The sequence below is a fragment of the Anomaloglossus baeobatrachus genome, chromosome 1, assembly GCF_048569485.1.
Source record: "Anomaloglossus baeobatrachus isolate aAnoBae1 chromosome 1, aAnoBae1.hap1, whole genome shotgun sequence".
Classification (NCBI taxonomy): Eukaryota; Metazoa; Chordata; class Amphibia; order Anura; family Aromobatidae; genus Anomaloglossus; species Anomaloglossus baeobatrachus.
The window spans coordinates 920,478,149-920,500,966 of record NC_134353.1 but is presented as its reverse complement, the minus strand read 5'-3'; the positions used below and the strand labels follow the sequence as shown (position 1 = coordinate 920,500,966).

The 22,818-nt window shown below is 49.6% G+C and overlaps 2 protein-coding genes across 2 annotated transcripts in view; one reads left to right on the top strand and one right to left on the bottom strand.

Moving 5' to 3' along the window:
• LOC142256223 (acyl-coenzyme A amino acid N-acyltransferase 1-like) overlaps positions 1-22,818 on the bottom strand; it is a 58,573-nt gene that overhangs the window by 26,568 nt on the left and 9,187 nt on the right. The gene's annotated exons all lie outside the window — the stretch shown is intronic.
• The window catches only part of LOC142256234 (acyl-coenzyme A amino acid N-acyltransferase 1-like), a 104,182-nt gene continuing 98,963 nt past the window's right edge, over positions 17,600-22,818 (top strand). Inside the window, exon 1 of the mRNA XM_075327820.1 lies at positions 17,600-17,718. The gene's annotated coding sequence lies outside the window, so the exon portion shown is untranslated. The remainder of the gene's footprint in view (positions 17,719-22,818) is intronic.

Genomic DNA, 22,818 nt, shown 5'->3' with positions numbered 1-22,818 from the left:
AGGAGTAAACAGCTAAGTGCAGGACAGGTTAGCAAGGTCAGCAACAGCGGTGATCGTCTGGAGGGGGACTGCTCGGAGGTTGCTGGAAGGACCGCGGTCGAGTAGTGGCCCGGCGGTCTGGAGCAGTATACGAAGGACAGTCAGCACCAGGGCAGGGGCCTCTCGGACCCCAGCAAGGCTAGGAGTCGCCATAATTTGCCGAATCCGTCAGTGAAGGGGACGTCGATCCCCCAACAACCAAGTCCCGATTGAAGACAACCGTCCAACCATTAGTGAGGAACACCGCCACCGCCAGGGCACCAGCTCCTCAGGGCCAGCGTCTGCGGGCAAAGTAGGGCTCCTCCGGCTCATATCCAAGCCGGGGAGCGGGTTACCGGTGGGAACCCATCGCTACCAACTTAGAAACATCAGGTGCAGGTCAGAGGGACATCACCGTTACCTGCTGGGAGAGCAAGTGCAGTCGTCCGTGGGAACCGTCTTTCCAGCCGTGTGGTTTACCATAAAACTGTGTCAACGTCTCAGGCTGAGTGAGTACCACAGTGCCGCAAGGCACAGCGCTGCCCCCGCGTCCCTGCGCCCACCAGGCCCTGCACCCTTCCACACCATCACTGGGTCCCGGGATCACCAACCCCTACCCACGGAGGGGCAACACAACACCTGGCTGCTCTGCATCACCACTCCCGGGATCCCCATATTGAGCAGCGGTGGTGCTACAAATCACCACAACCGTGGGTGGCGTCACGGACAATAGACTATATCCCAAAACCCAATCCCCTTTCACTCATGGGCGAGGAGCGCCGCTCGAAAACCCCCGGGATCCGGCCCACCGCTTGAGCCACCACTGAGCAGCAGCAGCCGGACCTGAGCAGAGGGGTGAGCGCGGTGCCGGCACCCTCCTCCCTGCCCGCGACAACTTGGCGTCACGAACAGGATCTTACCGCTCTGCCGTTGGGTAGAGGTGCGCCTTGTAACCGCCGGAGGTATCCGGCTGAAAATTTCCAGAAGTCGCCATCTTTGGCGCGAAAAGTTCCTGCTCGAGCGTCTTCTCGAGTAGCAGAGGCGCGAAGGCCAAAACTCCGCCCCAATAGAGGAGTGGCCGGAAAGAAGCTAAGGGGGACGGAAACAAGATGTCTGCGCCCGACGGAGCCGCTGGAGGAGCGGTGGTCGCAGCCGCAGTGGCACCCGCGGATGGGAATGGGCCTGCCCAGGTCCCGGCCGCACTGGCGGGAGGTGCCGCTGCCCCCGCGCTCGCTCAGGTCATGCCGTTCTCCTTGCCCTATGCGCCCGGAGCTGCCTGGCTACCGCAGTATGACGGGAAACCGGATGCCTTACAGGCCTTCCGGAAAAAGCTTTACCCGTTGCTAGAGCTGTACCCCCTGACTGATAAGCAACGTGCAGCGATAGTGCTAGGCCAGTTAACCGGTGCGGCTGAGCAGGAAGCGGAGACCTGGGCCGAGGGAGACCGGCTCTCTGTAGCCACCATCTTTGAGAAGCTACAGACTGCCTTCGAGACCCGGACTGAAGCTGAGCTGAGGATGCAGTTTTACCAGTGCCGGCAACGGGCTGTGGATAGCATTCGGGACTATGCTTTACGTCTGCAAACCGCCCTCCGCACGCTGAAGCGGGTGAATCCTATTAATGAGGCGGATAGCAACAAGATGTTAGTAGAGCAATTTGCGCAGGGGATGAGGTCCCCTGAGGATCGTAAACAACTCCGGCTGTGGGCCCTGGAACACCCTGATGTGGACTTTGCTGTGTTAAAGGAACGGGCCATTAAAGCACTACAGCCCCCAGCCTCAGAAGCCCTGGAGCCAGCCCCGTGGCCCATCGAGACAGCTCCCGTGGTGGTGGCCCCGGCTCTACCAACCTCCCCAACGCCTGCAGCCCCAAGCAGCACTATGGAAGAACTGGCAGCCCAGGTCCGTCGCATGGACGGAGACCTCACCAAGATTCTTGCTGCACTCCAACCGTTGACCAGATCTCAGCCTTCAACACCAATACAGCTTGCCGACAGCCCTGAAGATGTCCCCTGGATGCAGCGGAGAAGTAATAACAATCCGCGGAGCAAGCCTCCCATCTGCTACAAGTGCCGTAAGCCTGGGCACTACATTAGAGACTGCCCGTTAAACGAGCAACCCCTGGGGCCCCGGGCCAATCCTCAGGAGTAGAACCCCGTGGCCCCCAGGACTGGCGGGACCGATATATCGGGGCCCGACCCATCATTCCCGTGGTTGTGGACGGCATACCGGTGATGGCTCTCTTGGACACTGGATCCCAGGTAACTACCATACCATATACGTTGTACCAGCGGTATTCGGGGATAGACCAGCTGGCACCCCCAGATACTAGTATAACGCTAATTGCTGCCAATGGACTCCCATTGACCCAAGTGGGGTATAAACAGGTGGCTATAACGGTAGGGCAAGCTGAACTGCAACACCAGGGTATGATTGTGATCATGAATGAACCCAGTGATCATAACCCGAAGATAGTGCTAGGAACCAATGTGATGGAGCACTGTATGGGTGATGTGTTGGCCCTACTGCAGCAGCTGGCCGCCACGGCGGCAGGGAGCCGACAGAGAGCTGTGCAGCGAGAGATCCGAGCCTTGATGTACCGCCAGCATGTAAACTCAACGGGAGGAGAGATTGGTGGGGTGAGAGTGATGGATGTGGCCCCGTTGCTTGTGCCCCCTAGGAGTGAGATGATGATCTGGTGTAGAGCAGCGGTAGGGCCTCAGGGGCGTGACTACCCTGCCATGATGGAGCCCATACCCTCTGAGCACTGGCCCACGGTAATGGCCGCCCGAGGGGTGGTGGACGTGAAGAAGGGGAGAGTGCCCGTGAGGGTGTTGAACTGTGGGGAGGAAGAAGTCAGGCTTCCCCGGTATTCCACCATTGCCAAGCTTCTCACCCTAGATCCCCACACCATCCAGGAAGCCAGTCCCTCCGTCTCCCCACCTACTACCAGCACTTCCCCGTTGCAAGGGGAGGTAGGTGAGTGGCACCAGCAGCTACACGTGGGCACTGATGATACCCCTACACATCACAAAGCAGGGGTATACAGGGTGGTGCGGGAGTACGAACAGGTTTTCAGCAAACACCCACTAGACTTCGGGCAGATCAAGGGGGTTCAACACCATATCCCCACCGGGGAACATCCCCCTATCAAAGAGAGGTACAGGCCTATTCCCCCTGCACATTATCAGTGTGCCAAAGATATGTTGAGGAATATGAAGGAGGCAGGGGTTATTCGGGACAGCTGTAGTCCCTGGGCCGCTCCGTTGGTACTGGTCAAGAAGAAGGATGGTACCATGCGGATGTGTGTGGACTACCGGAAGATTAATCAGATAACCCATAAAGACGCCTACCCACTGCCCCGGATTGAAGAGTCTTTGGCCGCGCTGAGAACTGCAAATTACTTCTCTACCCTTGACCTCACCAGTGGGTACTGGCAAGTGGCTGTGGCCCCGGAAGATCGGGAGAAAACCGCCTTCACCACCCCGATGGGGCTCTGTGAGTTTAATAGTATGCCGTTCGGGCTGTGCAATGCCTCTGGAACCTTCCAACGGCTGATGGAGTGCTGTCTGGGACACCTAAACTTCGAGACCGTCCTATTGTACTTGGATGATGTGATTGTTTACTCCCAGACGTATGAAGCCCATCTGGAGCACCTGGCCGAAGTGTTTGCGTCCCTTGCCAAATACGGGATGAAGTTGAAGCCCTCTAAGTGCCACCTATTGAAACACAGAGTGCAGTACATGGGGCACGTGGTGAGTGCAGAAGGTGTTGCCCCTGACCCTGAGAAGATCACTGCCATCCAGGGCTGGCCAAGGCCAACCACCATGAGGGAAGTAAGGCAGTTTCTGGGTCTGGTGGGGTACTACCTGCGCTTTATCAAAGGGTACACGAAGATGGCTGCCCCAATGCAAGATCTCCTCGTGGGACAGACCAAAGGTGGTAGACCCATCGGAGCCCCACTGGTGTGGGAAGACAAGCATGAGGAATCCTTCTGCCAGCTGAAAGCGGCCTTAACCGGAGAAGAGGTCCTGGCGTATCCCGACTATGGCTGCCCGTTCATCCTCTACACAGACGCCAGCAATGTGGGGCTAGGAGCAGTCCTGTCCCAGGTCCAGGATGGGAAAGAGAAAGTGATTGCTTATGCCGGCCAGAAGCTTCGGCCAACGGAAAGGAATCCGGAGAATTACAGCTCCTTCAAGCTCGAGCTTCTGGCATTGGTATGGGCTATCACGGAGAGATTCCGTCACTACTTGGCCGCAGCAAAATTCACCGCTTTTACGGACAACAATCCGTTGACTCACCTGGATACGGCCAAGTTGGGCGCGTTGGAGCAGCGGTGGGTGGCCCGGCTAGCCAACTATGACTTCACCATCAAGTACCGTGCTGGTCGTGTCAACATTAATGCTGATGCACTCTCCCGAATGCCCCATTTGTCAGAAGAAGGGTGCGAGGATGATGACCTCGAGGAGATCGAGTTGCCTGCATTTCACCGGCCCTCAACCGAGAGGATACAGGTACACCAACAACGGGTGGACTTGGACCCACGGCCCAGTCAAGAGTGGCAGGAAGCTCAAAACCAGGCGCCGGCTGTCCGCCTCGTCAAGACCCTGGTGGAGCAAGGCGCTGTTGGGATAGACCCTGCCGCCCCGGCTGAAGCCCAGCGCTTGTGGAAAGAGCGGAAGCGGCTGTATCTACATCAAGGGAAGCTGTACCGTGAGCTGATCAACCCGAAGACTCATGAGAAAATCTGCCAGTTGGTCATTCCCCAAGCTGATGTGCCTACTGTTTTGCGGGCATACCATGATGGTGCCGGGCACTTCGGGTGGAAAAAGCTGAAGATGCTGTTGAGAGAGCGGTTCTACTGGAGTGGGATGCGGGAGTCGGTGGAAGCCTGGTGCCGAGAGTGTGGCCCTTGCACGCTGAGGAGGAAGGACGAGACCAGCCAGAGGGCACCCCTGCACCCAATCATCACCCATCAGCCGCTGGAACTGGTCGCCCTAGACCATGTCAAGCTCACCCCCAGCCGAACTGGGTACGCCTATGCGTTGACCATCGTAGACCACTATTCAAGATTCATGGTGGTTGTCCCTGTCAAGGACCTGACTGGTCGAACTGCTGCTAGAGCGTTCCAGGCTTATTTCTGCCGCCCACATGGATATCCAGAAAAAGTGCTTACTGACCAAGGCCCGGCTTTTGAAGCGGAGGTGTTCCACGAGTTTTGCCAGTTGTACGGCTGTAAGAAGATCCGGACCACCCCTTACCATGCCCAGACCAACGGCATGTGTGAGAAGATGAACCACTTGGTCCTGGGACTCCTCAAGACGTTACCGCTGGAAGAGAAGAACCTGTGGCTGGAGAAGCTACCCGACTTGGTCGACATGTACAACAATATCCCGTCCAGTTCCACAAAGGGCACCCCAGCATATCTGATGAGGGCTCGCCCCGGCCGCCTGCAGGTGGACCTGGAAATGGGGTTGGAGGCCCCGGAAGCCCTTCCTTCCACAGTTGAATGGGAAACTCGGCGGAGGGCACAATACCGGCAGATTCAAGAGTATGTCGAGAAGAACTTGAGTCGGAGTCGGGAACTGCAGGAGCAGCGCTTTAATCAGAACGCGTCTGCTGGCCCTTTCCAGCCCGGGGATGTTGTCCTGAAGCGGAAGAGGAAAACCCACATGCTGGATGACCAATGGGAGCAGAACCCGTACGTCATACAGCCCACCAGATGTGAAGATGGGAAGGCCTACCAAATTAGCCGTGACCAAGGAGGCACTTTGGCCACAGTTTCCCGGGACCATTTGAAAAGGTGCCCACCAGCATTGAGGGCGATGGCTGAAGTACCAGTTCCTCCACCAGTGGAGAAGGCAGAAGAGGTGATCCACACTGTGATGGGTGACTTCCCAGCAAACTGGCCTACGCAGAATGGCGCGGTGATTCTTCCAGTGATACTGTTCCCACAACCTGTGGATGAAGAAGTGGTGGAAGCGGTCAACCGTGGACCAGAACCAGTGCCAGTACCCAGGGATGAACCTGTACCCAGCTCCCCTATGCCTCCCCCTGCCCCACACGATAGAAGGGAGGAGGAACCGGTTGTTCCCTCTGCCCCACTGCATAGCCCCACTGACACCGGCCCCCGAAGGTCCACCCGTCCCAACCTAGGTAGACCCCCACTTAGGTACAGGGAGACTGTCCTTTAAAGAGGGGGGTCAGGAAGTCTGAGTGAGTTCATGTTTAAAAATGTTGAAAAGTGTTTGAAAGTTTTGAGAATGATAAGAAAAATGATGATTACCGAGTACTTCACCTGATTTACTGTGATTGAACCGGCCGGAGCCGGCACCGTTGTCCCCGTGGGGACCGTTTAAAAAGTTAGCATGGGAACTATCCATGGACAAGCCCGTGAACTTGCAGGGCAACCACAAACGTTAAGTGGCTTGTAAATATGTTGTTTTACAGTACCGTTTCCGCAGTTGCCGGGGTGGGCCAGGCGGTTGGCTCCGCCCACCGAGGAGTACACAGCCCTGGAGGCGGGAAGAACCAGGCAGATAGAGAAAGGAGGAGGAAGTGAGAGGAGTCCAGCTAGGGACAGGGAGGAGTAAACAGCTAAGTGCAGGACAGGTCAGCAAGGTCAGCAACAGCGGTGATCGTCTGGAGGGGGACTGCTCGGAGGATGCTGGAAGGACCGCGGTCGAGTAGTGGCCCGGCGGTCTGGAGCAGTATACGAAGGACAGTCAGCACCAGGGCAGGGGCCTCTCGGACCCCGGCAAGGCTAGGAGTCGCCATAATTTGCCGAATCCGTCAGTGAAGGGGACGTCGATCCCCCAACAACCAATTCCCGATTGAAGACAACCATCCAACCATTAGTGAGGAACACCGCCACCGCCAGAGCACCAGCTCCTCAGGGCCAGCGTCTGCGGGCAAAGTAGGGCTCCTCCGGCTCATATCCAAGCCGGGGAGCGGGTTACCGGTGGGAACCCATCGCTACCAACTTAGAAACATCAGGTGCAGGTCAGAGGGACATCACCGTTACCTGCTGGGAGAGCAAGTGCAGCCGTCCGTGGGAACCGTCTTTCCAGCCGTGTGGTTTACCGTAAAACTGTGTCAACGTCTCAGGCTGAGTGAGTACCACAGTGCTGCAAGGCACAGCGCTGCCCCCGCGTCCCTGCGCCCACCAGGCCCTGCACCCTTCCACACCATCACTGGGTCCCTGGATCACCAACCCCTACCCACGGAGGGGCAAGACAACACCAGGCTGCTCCGCATCACCACTCCCGGGATCCCCATATTGAGCAGCGGTGGTGCTACAAATCACCACAACCGTGGGTGGCGTCACGGACAATAGACTATATCCCAAAACCCAATCCCCTTTCACTCACGGGCGAGGAGCGCCGCTCGAAAACCCCCGGGATCCGGCCCACCGCTCGAGCCACCACTGAGCAGCAGCAGCCGGACCCGAGCAGAGCGGTGAGCGCGGTGCCGGCACCCTCCTCCCCGCCCGCGACAGTTCCATTTGTACACAGCCACAAACCGCAACCACAGATCTGCTGCAGATTTATCTCTGTGTGTGACAGGGCCTGTAGCCACACGGCGAGAAAATCAGTGCGAGTGGAGTGCGATAAACTCTCACATTCCACTCGGACCAGTTTTAGCCTGTGTGTCAGCGCACATGAGCGATTATTTTCTCAGCCCTAATCCGACCGAGAAAACAATTGCAGCATGCTGCGATTGTAATGCGAGACTCTTTTCTCTCGCACCCATTCAAGTGAATGGGGCAAGAGAAAAATCGCCCTGCACTAGTGGTACACCGGTGTACCGCGAGTACAGTGCGAGAATGGCAATAGCCGGCTACGGAGGAGAGAGGGAGAGAAATCCCTCCCTCTCTTCCTCTGTGCCGGCCCGCCCCTCCGCCGCACTGGCTCGCCCCCCGCAGCTGAGGTCCACCCGCACAGTCGGATCTCAGTCGCAGGGATACTAGCATGACACTTGGCTCCTGCTGTGCTGCCAGCGCAAGCCGAGTGTCATGCGAGCATCGCACTAGTGCCCCGTGTGGCCCCGGTCAGAGTAAGATACTCCTTCCACAGACAGAACTACAGGAATTGAGAGAACAATTTATCGCTTTAAGAACAGCTGTGCAGCAATCTGCTGAAACTTCTGAACCAGGGAGGCAGACCTCCCTAGCACAGCAAATTACCATAAGAAAAGACTTTAAGATTCTTGGACAGATTGGGGAAAAAGAACAGAAGGAGAAACTGTCTTATACTAACTTGCTGCACCAGATTGATGCAGGAGTGCAGAAAGGCTACCAGCCAGATGAGATCATCGACACAGTGGTGAAAGCCATCAGTCCAGGACTAAATCTCAGAAATATGCTAGAAATGAAAAGTCACTTGACATTACCACAACTGAAGATGATCTTAAAGGGGCACTATAAAGAAGAAAGCACTTCAGAGCTGTTCCACCAACTCATTAACATCGCACAGGACCACAAGGAGTCTCTTCAAGGTTTCTTGTTCAGAGCAATCGAATTGAAGGACAGACTGTTGTTTGCATCCCGTGATGTAGAGGCGGAGGAAAGGTTTGATGCCGGGCTAGTCCAGAAGTTTCTGAGATCTTTAGGAACAGGATTAATTAGCAAAGATATCAAGCTACAGATGAAACATTATCTAGAAGATTCAGATATTTTGGATGAGGTCTTAATTGAAAAGATGAATGAGTCAGCCAGTTTGGAGTCACAGAGAACAGAAATTAAAGAAAGGCTCCGCTATCAAAACAACCAAAATGAACCAGATGAAGTTGGAGACTCCTAGCTTTCAGTCAGAAGATCATCCTGGAGACTCTTCAGTATCACGACAGAGAGAGAACACCAAATCGCCAGCGATAGAAAAGACAGCCGGCGCTGACTGGAAAGAAGTGATTGGAGAACTCCGAGCTGAGCTGATAGAGATGAAGTTGATTTGCACCAGGCCTGAGCCTCGAACATTCAGACTCAGGAGTGGATTTCAACAGGGAAGACGTCCTGCTTGTGAGAGTTGCCGATCGTCAAGTCAAAATACTGTCTGTTGCCATTGTCTAATATGTGGTGAAGAAGGGCATTATGCCACCACAACAAGACATTCCAGAAGTGAATCAACGCCAACCAAAAACAGCAGAGAAAATACCACAGATTGAAGATTCTGAGGTGGACAGTGACCTTGAAAGTTCAGATGAAGATCGGACTTTTGTAATTGAAAGTAAACTAAATTGGGAAGCTCCAGAATTTGTACAAAGAAACTCAACGGAGGTCCATTTGCAATGTGATGATCAAACACCACTTGCTGGAGACATAGATATGAATCTAGGATCAGAGGAATCATGGGAACATACAGAAATTGATAATCCAACAGAAGATTCAGAACCTACAGATATAGATCAAAGAACATCGGAGGAAGTGCTGGAATTGAATTGAGAGGAAGAATCGGTATCAGCGGAACAACCTTGCAGGAGGACTTCAACTCGAGAAGTTAGAAGACCAATTATGCTGGCCTATGATACACTAGGTGAACCACGCAGAGTACCAAGGACTGTTGAGTTGAAACAGGTATCACTGCCTACGGATCAGGTAAGTCTACCTGGTTGGTATCTCAGTGATGTACTTTACCCGAGATTTTACCTGAGTGAATACTCTTTGTCTGAACTTAAATTAAAAGACTTTGTAATCACAAAGAATGATAACCGTAGGTGAGACTAGTTAGCCTTAGCTGGTTGAAGATGGACAGAAAGCTCCAGTTGAAGAGATGTTGATTGTTAAATTGTTTTATGTTTTGCAAGAGATCTACAAGCAAGAGTTAAGGTGGCTTTACCGTTGAGGTCACGGAATTTGTGACGCACATCCGGCCGCGTTAGCGATGTCGTTGTGTGTGACACCTATGAGCGATTTTGAATCGTCGAAAAAACGTTCAAAATCGCTCATTGGTGACATGCCCCCCTCTTCCCAATTATGGTTGCGGCTGCAGTAACGATGTTATTTGTGTTTCCTGTGGCAGCACACATCGCTATGTGTGACGCCGCTGGAACGACAAACATCTCCTTACCTGCGTCCACCGGGAAAGGAGGTGGGCGGCATGTTCCGGCCGCTCATCTCCTCCCCTCCTTTTCTATTGGGTGGCGGTTCAGTGACGCTGCTGTGACGTCGCTGTGACGCTGAACGAACCGCCCCCCTCAGAAAGGAGGCGGTTGGCCGGTCACAGCGACGTCGCTTGACAGGTATGTGCGTGTGACGCTGCCGTAGCGATAATGTTCGCTACAGCAGCAATCATCACATATCGTGCCACCGACGGGGGTTGGTGCTATCGTACGCGACTTCGCTAGCCGATGCTAGCAATGTCGCAGCGTGTAAAGCGACCTTAAGTTAGGATCAGATTGTTGTTAATATTGAACATACGATGTTATATGATTTTTAGCACCTTTTTCCATAAACACAGATAAGGGACAATAACTCCTAGGATGGCCTAGATCATCGAGAAAGAATACGAATGTCGGGACGACATTATATTAGGAGTAGAGTTGAGCGCGGTTCGCGGTTCGAGGTTCTCCAGTTCTAGGCTCGAGTGATTTTGGGGGCTGTTCGAGATCGAACTAGAACGCGAGCTTTTTGCAAAAGCTCGATAGTTCTAGATACGTTCGAGAACGGTTCTAGCAGCAAAAAGCAGGGCTTTTTACAGCTACAGTGTGCAGGAGCCATTGCTGGCAGCCTGCCAGAAGCTGGTAACCAAGATAAACATCGGGTATCCAAGCAAAGCGCTTTGGTTAGTAACCCGATGTTTATCCTAGTTACGTGCAGGAAGCCCACACTTCCCCGCTCAGCTCGCTCCGCCCCCTCCTACCCGCGGCATGTACACATATACACACACACACACACACACACACATGGTCCCGCTCGGCTTACCTGCGGTGATGAAGTCCCGCCATCCCGACCTCAGCGCTGTCACTGTCCTCCATGGCCGCCGCTTGTCACATCACCTTCTCTCGCTTCCGACCCGAGACTGACTAGCGGTGACGTCACGGGCCTCTCGCGATACTTGGTGTGAAGGCGCCGGTCATTGAACTCAGTGACAGGGGCTGTCGGCAGTGCTGGAGATCAGCGCAGGTAATGTACCTCGCTGACAGCAGCACTTGTCATGCCCTGCAGTGACCTGGGCTGACCCATTGATGTTAACTCAGGTCACTGCATTGCTCTCCCAGCCAATGGGGAACATCCTGCTCTTCATTGACTGGGACAGTGTGGATCGTCATGGCAACCCCTTGGATTACACCAGACCTGGATTTGTTTTTCATTCTAATAAATTGGTTAAAGAGGGAATGTTTTGGGGAGTGTTTTTTCAAATAAAAATGTGTTTGTCGTCTATTTTTTTTTATTACTGACTGGGTTGGTGATGTCGGGTATCTGATAGACGCCTGACCTCACCAACCCCAGGGCTTGATGCCAGGTGACATTACACATCTGGTATTAACCCCATATATTACCCCGTTTGCCACCGCACCAGGGGGCGGGATGAGCTGGGGCGAAGCACCAGGATTGGCGCGTCTAATGGATGCGCCACTTCTGGGGCGGCTGCGGCCTGCTATTTTTAGGCTGGGGAGAGTCCAATAACCATGGACCTCCCTAGTCTGAGAATATCAGGCCCCAGCTGTCTGCTTTACTTTGGCTGGTGATCCAATTTTGGGGGACCCCTACGTGTTTTTTTTTTAAATTATTTATTTAATTTAAAATAACAGCGTGGGGTGCCCTCAGTTTTGGATTACCAGCCAAGGTGAGGTTGCCAGCTGTGGTCTGCAGTCTGCAGCCGTCTGCTTTACCCTAGCTGGCTACAAAACTAGGGGGAACCCTACGTCATTTTTTTTTCATTTTTTTGGCTAAATACAAAGCTAAACACCCCTTAGTGCCACATGAAAGGCACCAAAGGGTGCTCCACTTTTTCTCCACTTCTTCTCCATTTTTTCTCCACTTTTTCTACATTTTTTCTCCACTTTTTCTACATTTTTTTCTCCATTTTTTTCTCCACTTTTTCTCCACTTTTTCTCCATTTTTTTCTCCACTTTTTCTCCACTTTTTCTCCATTTTTTCTCCACTTTTTCTACATTTTTTCTACATTTTTTTCTCCATTTTTTCTCCACTTTTTCTCCACTTTTTCTCCACTTTTTCTCCATTTTTTTCTCCACTTTTTCTCCACTTTTTCTCCATTTTTTTCTCCACTTTTTCTCCATTTTTTTCTCCACTTTTTCTCCACTTTTTCTCCACTTATTCTACATTTTTTCTCCACTCTTTCTACATTTTTTTCTCCATTTTTTCTCCACTTTTTCTCCACTTTTTCTCCATTTTTTTCTCCACTTTTTCTCCACTTTTTCTCCATTTTTTCCTCCACTTTTCCTCCACTTTTTCTCCACTTTTTCTCCACTTTTTCTCCATTTTTTTCTCCACTTTTTCTCCATTTTTTTCTCCACTTTTTCTCCACTTTTTCTCCACTTTTTCTCCACTTTTTCTACATTTTTTCTCCACTTTTTCTACATTTTTTTCTCCATTTTTTCTCCACTTTTTCTCCACTTTTTCTCCACCTTTTCTCCATTTTTTTTCCACTTTTTCTCCACTTTTTCTCAACATTTTCTCCATTTTTTCCTCCACTTTTTCTCCACTTTTTCTCCACTTTTTCTCCACTTTTTCTCCATTTTTTCTCCATTTTTTTCTCCACTTTTTCTCCACTTTTTCTCCATTTTTTTCTCCACTTTTTCTCCACTTTTTCTCCACTTTTTCTCCATTTTTTTCTCCACTTTTTCTCCACTTATTCTCCACTTTTTCTCCACTTTTTCTCCATTTTTTTTCTCCACTTTTTCTCCACCTTTTCTCCATTTTTTTCTCCACTTTTTCTCCACTTATTCTCCACTTTTTCTCCACTTTTTCTCCACTTTTTCTCCATTTTTTTCTCCATTTTTTCTACACTTTTTCTACACTTTTTCTCCATTTATTTCTCCATTTTTTCTCCACTTTTTCTCCACTTTTTCTCCGTTCTTTTTCTATGGTCGGTCTACCCATTAGCTCTGCCATGCATACTGTAGCTCTACACCTACTGCACATGTTACTTTATGATTGACATCTCTTTCGTACCAGAGCTGTCTAAGCCTACTCTGACCCCATATTTGTCATTACTATATTGTCCTTGTACTGTATTATGACATTTGTATCATGTGTTTCATTTCTTGCTGTGTTGCAATTTTTTTGCTGCATCCCAATTGTACCTCTACATTGTTCGAGTTTATGTTATTGTTCTCTCACTCTTATGTGATACTGATTATTGTCATTTTTCATGATTACATGCAGATAAGTCCAATCTGACGAAGTCTCAGGCCGAAACGTCATTTGTAACTTGTTTTGGACAAAAACATATATGCTTATGAAAAATTTTTTTTTTCTTAATACGGACCAATAAAGAGTGATTTTGCATTACTATCCATTGTGACTTACTGACTTAGTCTGGGAGATATAGAGTGCCGAGGTTACTCACTAATTTTATCTATTATTACCTCTGAGCACCTATATACCAGTGAGCAGAGCTTCCTCTACAGTAGTTCTCCTGATTAGGCATGCCCTTACCTCATGAGCAGGGCATTGCAGCTTTGGTAGCAACCATTACGACATGGACTCTGCTGCTGTGGACCCGAGAAGAGTGAGTGCAGATTCATTGCACCCACACTCCTCACATGAAGGGTCCGCACTCCTAGAAAATGGGGGATACGTTCCCTGAGTGTCTCCCCCCCATATTCTAGACGGTCCAGAGTCGTCGTGGGACCCCTTTATTTTTTTTCTTATAATAAATTGGTGAAAGAGGAAATGTTTTGGGGACTGTTTTTTCAAATAAATTTCTTTTGTCGATTTTTTTGTTTTGTTAGTACTGACAGTTTATGATGTTGGGTATCTAATAGACGCCATGACATCACAAACAGCTGGGCTTGATCTCAGGTTACTTTACAGCTAGTATCAACCCGATTTATTACCCCGTTTGCCACTTCACCAGGGCACGGGATGAGCTGGGGTGAAGCGCCAGGATTGGCGCATCTAGTGGATGCGCCATGTCTGGGGTGCCTGCGGCCTGCTATTTTTAGGCTGTGAAGGCCCAATAACTATGGACCTTCCCACCCTGAGAATACCAGACCACAGCTGTCCGCTTTACCTTGGCTGGTGATCCAATTTGGGGGGGACCCTACTTTTATTGTGTAATTATTAATATTTATAAAATAATTATAAAAAAGAGCCTGAGGGGACCTCCACATTGGATCCCCAACCACGGTAAAGCTGCCAGCTGTGGTTTTCAGGCTACAGCCGTCTGCTTTACCCTAGCTGGCTATCAAAAATGGGGGGACCCAACGTCATTTTTTTTTTAACTATTTTTTAAATAGAAAAAATTAATGGGCTTCCCTGTATTTTGATTGCCAACCAAGGTAACGGCAGGCAGATGGGGGTGGCAACCCATAGCTGTCTGCTTTATCTGCGCTGAGAATCAAAAATACCGCGGAGCGCTACGTCATTTTTTTAAAGATTTATTTTTACAGCACTATGATGTCCAGCAATCAAAATACAGGGAAGCCCATTTTATTTTTAGTTATTTAAATAAATAATTAAAAAAAATATATATGGGCTCCCGCTGCATTTTTTGTATTGCTAGCTAAGGGTAATCCAAGCAGCTACTGGCTGCTAACCCCCACTGCTTGGTGTTACCTTCACTGGCAATGGAAAATCCAGGGAAGCATTTTTTATTTTTTTTGCCAAAAAACTACAAAAAAAGGACGTGAGCTTCGCCATATTTTTGTATGCTAGCCAGGTATAGCAGGCAGGTGCTGGAAGAGTTGGATACAGCGCCAGAAGATGGCGCTTCTATGAAAATGCCATTTTCTGAGGCGGCTGCAGACTGCAATTCGCAGCAGTGGGGCCCAGAAAGCTCAGGCCAACCTGTGCTGCGGATTCCAATCCCCAGCTGCCTAGTTGTACCTGGCTGGACACAAAAATGGGGCGAAGCCTACGTCATTTGTTTTCTAATTATTTCATGAAATTCATGAAATAATAAAAAAAGGGCTTCCCTTTATTTTTGGTTCCCAGCCGGGTACAAATAGGCAACTGGGGGTTGGGGGCAGCCGTACCTGCCTGCTGTACCTGGCTAGCATACAAAAATATGGTGAAGCCCACATAATTTTTTCAGGGGGCAAAAAACTTCTGCATACAGTCCTGGATAGAGTATGCTGAGCCTTGTAGTTCTGCAGCTGCTGTCTGTCTGTATGGAGAAGAGCAGACAGCAGCTGCAGAACTACAAGGCTCAGCATACTCCATCCAGGACTGTATGCAGAATTTTTTTGCCCACCAAAAAAATGACGTGGGCTTCGCCATATTTTTGTATGCTAGCCAGGTACAGCAGGCAGCCACGGGCTGCCTCCAACCCCCAGTTGCCTATTTGTACCCGGCTGGGAACCAAAAATATAGGGAAGCCCGTTTTTTTTTAATTATTTCACTTATTTCATGAAATAATTAAAAAACAAATGACGTGGGCTTCGCCCCATTTTTGTGTCCAGCCGGGTACAACTAGGCAGCTGGGGATTGGAATCCGCAGCACAGGTTAGCCCGAGGTTTCTGGGCGCCTCTGCTGCGGATTTCAGTCCGCAGCCGTCCCAGAAAATGGCGCTCTCATAGAAGCGCCATCATCTGGCGCTGTATCCAACTCTTCCAACAGCCCTGGAGCCGGGTGGCTTGTTGGGCAATCATGAGTTAATACTGGCTTTGTTTTACTAGCCAGTATTAAGCCAGAGATTCTTACTGTCAGGCACGTTTGACCCGGCCATTAAGAATCTCCAATAAAGGGTTAAAAAAAAACACCACACAGAGAAAAAATACTTTAATAGAAAAAAATACACAGACACATTAGAGACTCCATCTTTATTACCCCCTGTCAGCCCTCCACGATCCTGCTCTCCTGTCTTCTTTCTTTCTAGTGTAGTAGTAGTGACGATTGTAGTGAGGATGAGGTTCACCAGCTCATCACTTGGGGCTGGGGAACCTCATCCTCACTACAATCCTCACTAGTGTAGTAGTAGTGACGATTGTAGTGAGGATGAGGTTCCCCAGCTCATCACTTGGGGCTGGGGAACCTCATCCTCACTATAATCCTCACTAGTGTAGTAGTAGTGACGATTGTAGTGAGGATGAGGTGCACCAGCTCATCACTTGGGGCTGGGGAACCTCATCCTCACTACAATCCTCACTAGTGTAGTAGTAGTGATGATTGTAGTGAGGATGAGGTGCACCAGCTCATCACTTGGGGCTGGGGAACCTCATCCTCACTACAATCCTCACTACAATCGGGAAGCAGCGTGCAGCCTTCACTCCGTGAGTGATCAGAGATGGCTGTCAGCGGTAACAGCGGTAACGCTGACAGACGCGTTACCATAGCAACGGTGCTCTCGGAGCCGCGGTTAGCGGTGACGTCACCGCTAACTGCGTTGCTATGGCAACGGTGATCTCCGTTAATGACCGGCTGTGTCAGCCGGTCCCTAACGGAACGGGGAGTCGACCGTGTGCTAGAGCATGTCGCCGGTACACGTCGATACACATATGTGCACCGTGTACCGGAGAGATGCACTCGCAGGTCCTACATGTCGCATCATAGTCATGTGACCAGTCTGTAGCCAATGAGATAATAGCCACGTGACTGGTCACATGGCTACTTTGACGTCACGATAGGTCCTGCATCTCTGCTGGCAGTGCCGTCACCGGGAGGATTCAGCGATCATCGGATGGAATAGCGGCAGGAGACAGAGTGCAGAAGGGATCGCGAGGACCGGTAAGTGTTATGGCAATGTTTATTAACTGTTTGTGTACATTTATCATGCATTTTTATGTGTTTGTGATTGCCTCCCATTATAGCCTATTGGTTCGAGTTCGGTTCGTCGAATGTTCGACGAACCGAACTCAAATGGGACCCCCGTTCGGCGAACCGACCTCGAGCCGAACCGCGACCGGTTGGCTCATCTCTAATTAGGAGGGAAGAGTGTGACCCATAGAAGCTGCATTGTGATATAGAATCAGCTCGCAACTAGCGGGATTAATAATGTGAAAAGGAGACAGGAAGTAGTTGTGGAGCTTCAGGGAATCCTGGGAAAAAAGGAGTGGTGTCCATGACAACCAGGTGAAAAACATCTGAGAGAGATTTGAGGCAACAGACCAGTGTTTTTCTTGAGAAACGGTCGATATAAATAAGGAGGCTCAGGATAGACAAGATTCTGTATTATCTGAAGAGAGGAGTAGAGGGACTATTTTCTTCCTCCCACACCTCCATTGTATGAGGCGAGCAAAGACTGCACAGTTCTAGACACGCTGTGAAGAGCACTGATCTGTGAGGAGAAACGCTTTGTATAGAGTTGTTGATGCGTTATCGTATGAAGAGAAGTAATGTCATGTATTGGAAAAGAAGTTGAATAAAATCCCAATCATTACCTTCACTTTTGAATTCTGTGATACCTGTGCCTGAAGATCCTGCCTCCCTTTACTGTACAGAAGAATAATGGTCGCCCTGTGTAAGATTTCCCTGGGATTCCAGAAGAACTCATGTAAAGTATAAGCCTTCACATACTGAGAATCGTACTTACAACACATGGAATCTCCAGTAACCATACATTTAATACCTATAAGGTGAGACATTTTGCTTTTTTTTTTTTTTAGATCAGTCTTCTGTAATACTCAAGAAATGCTGCGATTGTTAATTTTGCCCTTCTCAATGTCATGTCTATTTTTGTCAATAAGACCCAATATGTAATTTTGCAGTTTTATGTTTATATGAAAAATTCCTTAATAGATAGTTTAAAAAAATAAATTGCCCCTCTTTTTTTCTTCATCGCGTTCCAGGAGCCCAAACTTTTTAATTTTTTTTTTCTGTTTTCTTAGTCTTTTGTGAAAGGCCTGTTTCAAACGTCAGTGAAAAACACAGACATTTTTCACTGACGTGTTAAAAACACATATGTCCCCCGGCATACGTGAGCTGGCCATGTGCAATCCGTGCTCCATGATACGTGATCGCACATGAACGTATACTCACCTGTCTCGGCTCCTGCTGTCCGTGGTGCTGAACTCTTCAGCTCTGCTTTTTCCGCCCCCGTTACAGCTGTGCCTGCATACATGAATATGCATTTCAGTAATTAGCCGGCTCTTAAGCAGCAGCCAGCAAAGGCCAGAGACAGTGTCGCTGGAGAAGGTAAGTTAAAAATGCTTTTTATTTTCAATGTCCATGTTTTTCTGGTACGTGTTTCTCGGATAACTCCATAGTGTGGTCCGTGGGACATCAGTGATGCCAAAAAATAACGGACATGTCTCTGTAGCGCCCCTGCGGTCACGCTACTAAGATCTGCAACCTGGTTCTTGGAGTCCTAGCTCTGGCTAAACCCGCACACAGCTAAAACACTCACACAACACCACCCTGGACCACAAGAGGGCAGTATCAGAGGGTTGGCCGTCCTATGGTGTAAAGCCTGCCCAGGGAGTGGAGGTTGCCTAGGAGGTGTAAATCCAACCCCCCTGTAGTGAGGTCCCTAGAGGGAAGGGGAGGAATTGGTGGGTGGAAGAGAAGAGTCCAGACAGAGAAAGGAGAAGGAAGGAGGAGGACACCCGGCTGGGTGTCAGGTCTGGGTGCAAGGCCTGAAGATCGTTCGCACGATGCCTAGGGAAGAAGCTGGCTGTGGGATCTGCAGGTGACTCTGACAGAGCTGTGCAAGAGAGGTGCACGGAGGGGGTCTTAGCCAGGCTACACAGACAGACCCGGGACAAATGGAACCAGGAATCTGTCCCCAGCACCAGGGGAGTGTAACCTGTGAGTAAATCATCAGTAAAGACTCCCTGTTCCACTCGGACTTTGCGTGTTTGCATTTCCTTCAACCTGCACCTCATCCAGCACCTAGAGGACACTGGGGTTTACCCTACCTGCAGAGGGGGTTAACTCACGCGCTGCTGATTCCATCAGTCCCTCATAAGCAGCAGTGGTGGCATCTATTCCCTTGCCGCACAACCACAGGTGGCGTCACGAACATTAACTTTATTATCCCTTGTAAATAGCCCCTGCCATTTCATAAAGCGTCCGCCATTACCCGGGTCCAGGGACCCTCGAGCGACAGTAATCCCGGATCTGAGCAGCTCGGCTGCCCCGGGGCGCGATATCTCCGTGTAGGATGAGTTGTCAGTTTGATTCTCCAGGTCAGTACGATTACAATGATTACAAACTTCTTCTAGGTTTTATTTAAATATTTTAGTAGATTAATATCGTTCTGAACTTTATATATTTATATAAAAAAAAAAAATAAAAAATTGTCTTGTATTGTGAATTATCAAGACAAAACTTTTTTTATTTTCCTGGTTGATAAACTTTTTTGACCACTTGATTTTTCAAATGTTTAGCTGTAGATATTCTTTTGGCAACATTTTGATCGCATTTTATTGACTTTTTTGTGGGAGTTATCAAAAACAAACAATCTTGCCATTTCACCTTTTTAAATCTCTTTTTGTCTAAATGATGAAGATGTGAATGATTTCAATATATATAAAATTACAGACCAATGGTATGTTGTCCACCACTATATATATATATATATATGCACAGAGTACAGACCAGAAGTTTGGACATACCTTCTCATTCAAAGAATTTTCTTTATTTTCATGACTCTGAAAATTGTAGATTCACGTTGAAGACAACAAAACTATGAAGTAACACATGTGGAATGAAATACTTAACAAAAAAAGTGTGAAACAACTGAAAATATGTCTTGTATTCTAGGTTCTTCAAAGTAGCCACCTTTTGCTTTGATTACTGCTTTGCACACTCTTGGCATTCTCTTGATGAGCTTCAAGAGGTGGTCACCGGAAATGGTTTTCACTTCACAGGTGTGCCCCGTCAGGTTTAATAAGTGGGATTTCGTGCCTTATAAATGGGGTTGGGACCATCAGTTGTGTTGTGCAGAAGTCTGGTGGATACACAGCTGATAGTCCTACTGAATAGACTGTTAGAATTTGTATTATGGCAAGAAAAAAGCAGGTAATTAAAGAAAACCGAGTGGCCATCATTACTTTACTAAATGAAGGTCAGTCAGTCCAAAAAATTGGGAAAACATTGAAAGTGTCCCCAAGTGCAGTGGCAAAAACCATCAAACGCTACAAAGAAACTAGCTCACATGAGGACCGCCCCAGGAAAGGAAGACTAAAGGCTGCTTTACACGGTATGACCGATTGTGCAATTTCACAATCGATCGTACCCGCCCCCGTCCTTTTTACGTCACGGGCAAATCGCTGCCCGTGTCGCACAAAGTCGGTAACCCCCGTCACACGTACTTACCTCTCGTGCGACCACGCTGTGGGCGGCGAACGTCCACTTCCTGGAGTGGGAGGGACGTTCGGCATCACAGCGATGTCACATGGCCGCCGGCCAATGGAAGCGGAGGGGCGGTGATGAGCGGGACGTAAACATCCCGCCCACCTTCTTCCTTCATATAGCCGGCGGCGACCGCGTGACGCAGGTGAGCTGCTGTTCATCGTTCCCGGGGTGTCACACGGAGCGGCGTATGCTACCACGGAAACGATGAACAACTAAATTAAACGATATTATGGAACCTAGCGACCAGTTCACGACTCACGATTTGTGAGCGATACTGCGTTGCTAGGAGCTGTTACACAGGCCGGCATCGCCAGCGATGCTGGATGTGCGTCACAAAAACCGTGACCAGGATGATCTATCGCATGATAGATTGTCTGGTGTAAATCAGCCTTAAGAGTCACCTCTGCTGTGGAGGATAAGTTTATCCGAGTCACTAGCCTCAGAAATCGCAGGTTAACAGCAGCTCAGATTAGAGACCAGGTCAATGCCACACAGAGTTCTAGCAGCAGACACATCTCTAGAACAGCTGTTAAGAGGAGACTTTGTGCAGCAGGCCTTCATGGTAAAATAGCTGCTAGGAAACCACTGCTAAGGACAGGCAACAAGCAGAAGAGACTTGTTTGGGCTAAATAACACAAGGAATGGACATTAGACCAGTGGAAATCTGTGCTTTGGTCTGATGAGTCCAAATTTGAGATCTTTGGATCCAACCACCGTGTCTTTGTAGAAAAGGTGAACGGATGGACTCTACATGGCTGGTTCCCACCGTGAAGCATGGAGGAGGAGGTGTGATGGTGTGGGGGTGCTTTGCTGGTGACACTGTTGGGGATTTATTCAAAATTGAAGGCATACAGAACCAGCATGGCTACCACAGCATCTTGCAGCGGCATGCTATTTCATCCGGTTTATGTTTAGTTGGACCATCATTTATTTTTCAACAGGACAATGACCCCAAACGCACCTCCAGGCTGTGTAAGGGCTATTTGACTAAGAAGGAGAGTGATGGGGTGCTATGCCAGATGACCTGACCTCCACAGTCACCAGACCTGAACCCAATTGAGATGGTGAATAAAGAATCCTTACTGGAGATAATCGAACACTAAAATGCTCAGGTGCTTAAACGGGTTGATTCAAGTAACAGGTATAATGGAAATTAATGGGGAACGCAAACATTTTTTCAGAAGTTACTTCCAGGAGGTCTGGGGAGGGGGCAGTAAAATTGCTGAAATGTATGGAAAGTCTGTCCATAAGGACTTGTATATAAGGCAAAATAAAAAAGAGAGGACAAAAAAAAAACGCCTCCTCCTCCCTTTAGGCTAATCATTTACTCCATCCTTAATAAATCATACACACATTAATTCTTATATATCTAATAGGATAATGACAGCTGTCTAGATCTGCCTCCCACCACAAGAAACTCTCCAGAGCAGGCCCAGACTGACCATAGGGCAATTCTGGCAAATGCCAGACGGGCCGGTCCCTGTAGTGGGCCGGTTTCTGTAGTGGGCCGCTGTATCTGCAGTCACAGGCACCGCTACCGCCGCGCTCCTCAGCAGTGTGTGCATGCCAGGCACACTAGCTGCTGCAGGAGCAGGAGGCAGCGCACTGCACTGTGCCGGCCCTGCTGTGTGATAGTGTGCCTGGCATGCACACACTGCTGAAGAGCGCAGCAGTGGCAGTGCCGGTGACCGCAGCTTCCTCCTTCCAGTGCAAATGTATTTGCGTCTTTCAGACATAAATACATTTGAACAGTGCGTCGGGACTGGGCCCCGCCCCCGATGCGCAGCAACGTGATGAGATCAGCACTTTGCTTATGTCATCACAGTGCTGCAGGCGCCACACAGGAGACATCAGGCAGAGGTAAGCGCTCCATGGAGGAGCCGAAGATGGCAGGTTTAATTAATGGGAATGAGTGGGGAGGGGCTGAGGACACATAACGGAGAACATTTGTGAAGGAACACAGCTTTGTGACAGGCAGAGGAGGAGTACTGTATTCCGATGGAGGGGGGGAGGCAGGATTGTGTAGTGATGGGGCAGTAATGGGGGGTACATTATATTGTGTGTGGGGAGGGATAGTGGGGGGGTGCATTGTATTGTGTGTGGGAGAGGGGTAACGGAGTTGCATTGTATTGTGTGTGTGTGTGTGTGGGGAGTGGTAATGGGGGTGCATTGTATTGTGTGTATGAGGGTAATGGGGGTGCATTGTATTGTGTGTGTGTGTGTGGGGAGGGGCGTGGAGTCATTAATCGAGGACTAATTAGTGTGATATCAGTAATATTAGTCCTGGACCTGTCCACACAGGTACAATCCCCTGTAGTGACTGCAGCGCTTGTAAAGAGATTAGGACACAGGTATGTGGCGGAACAATCCACAAATCA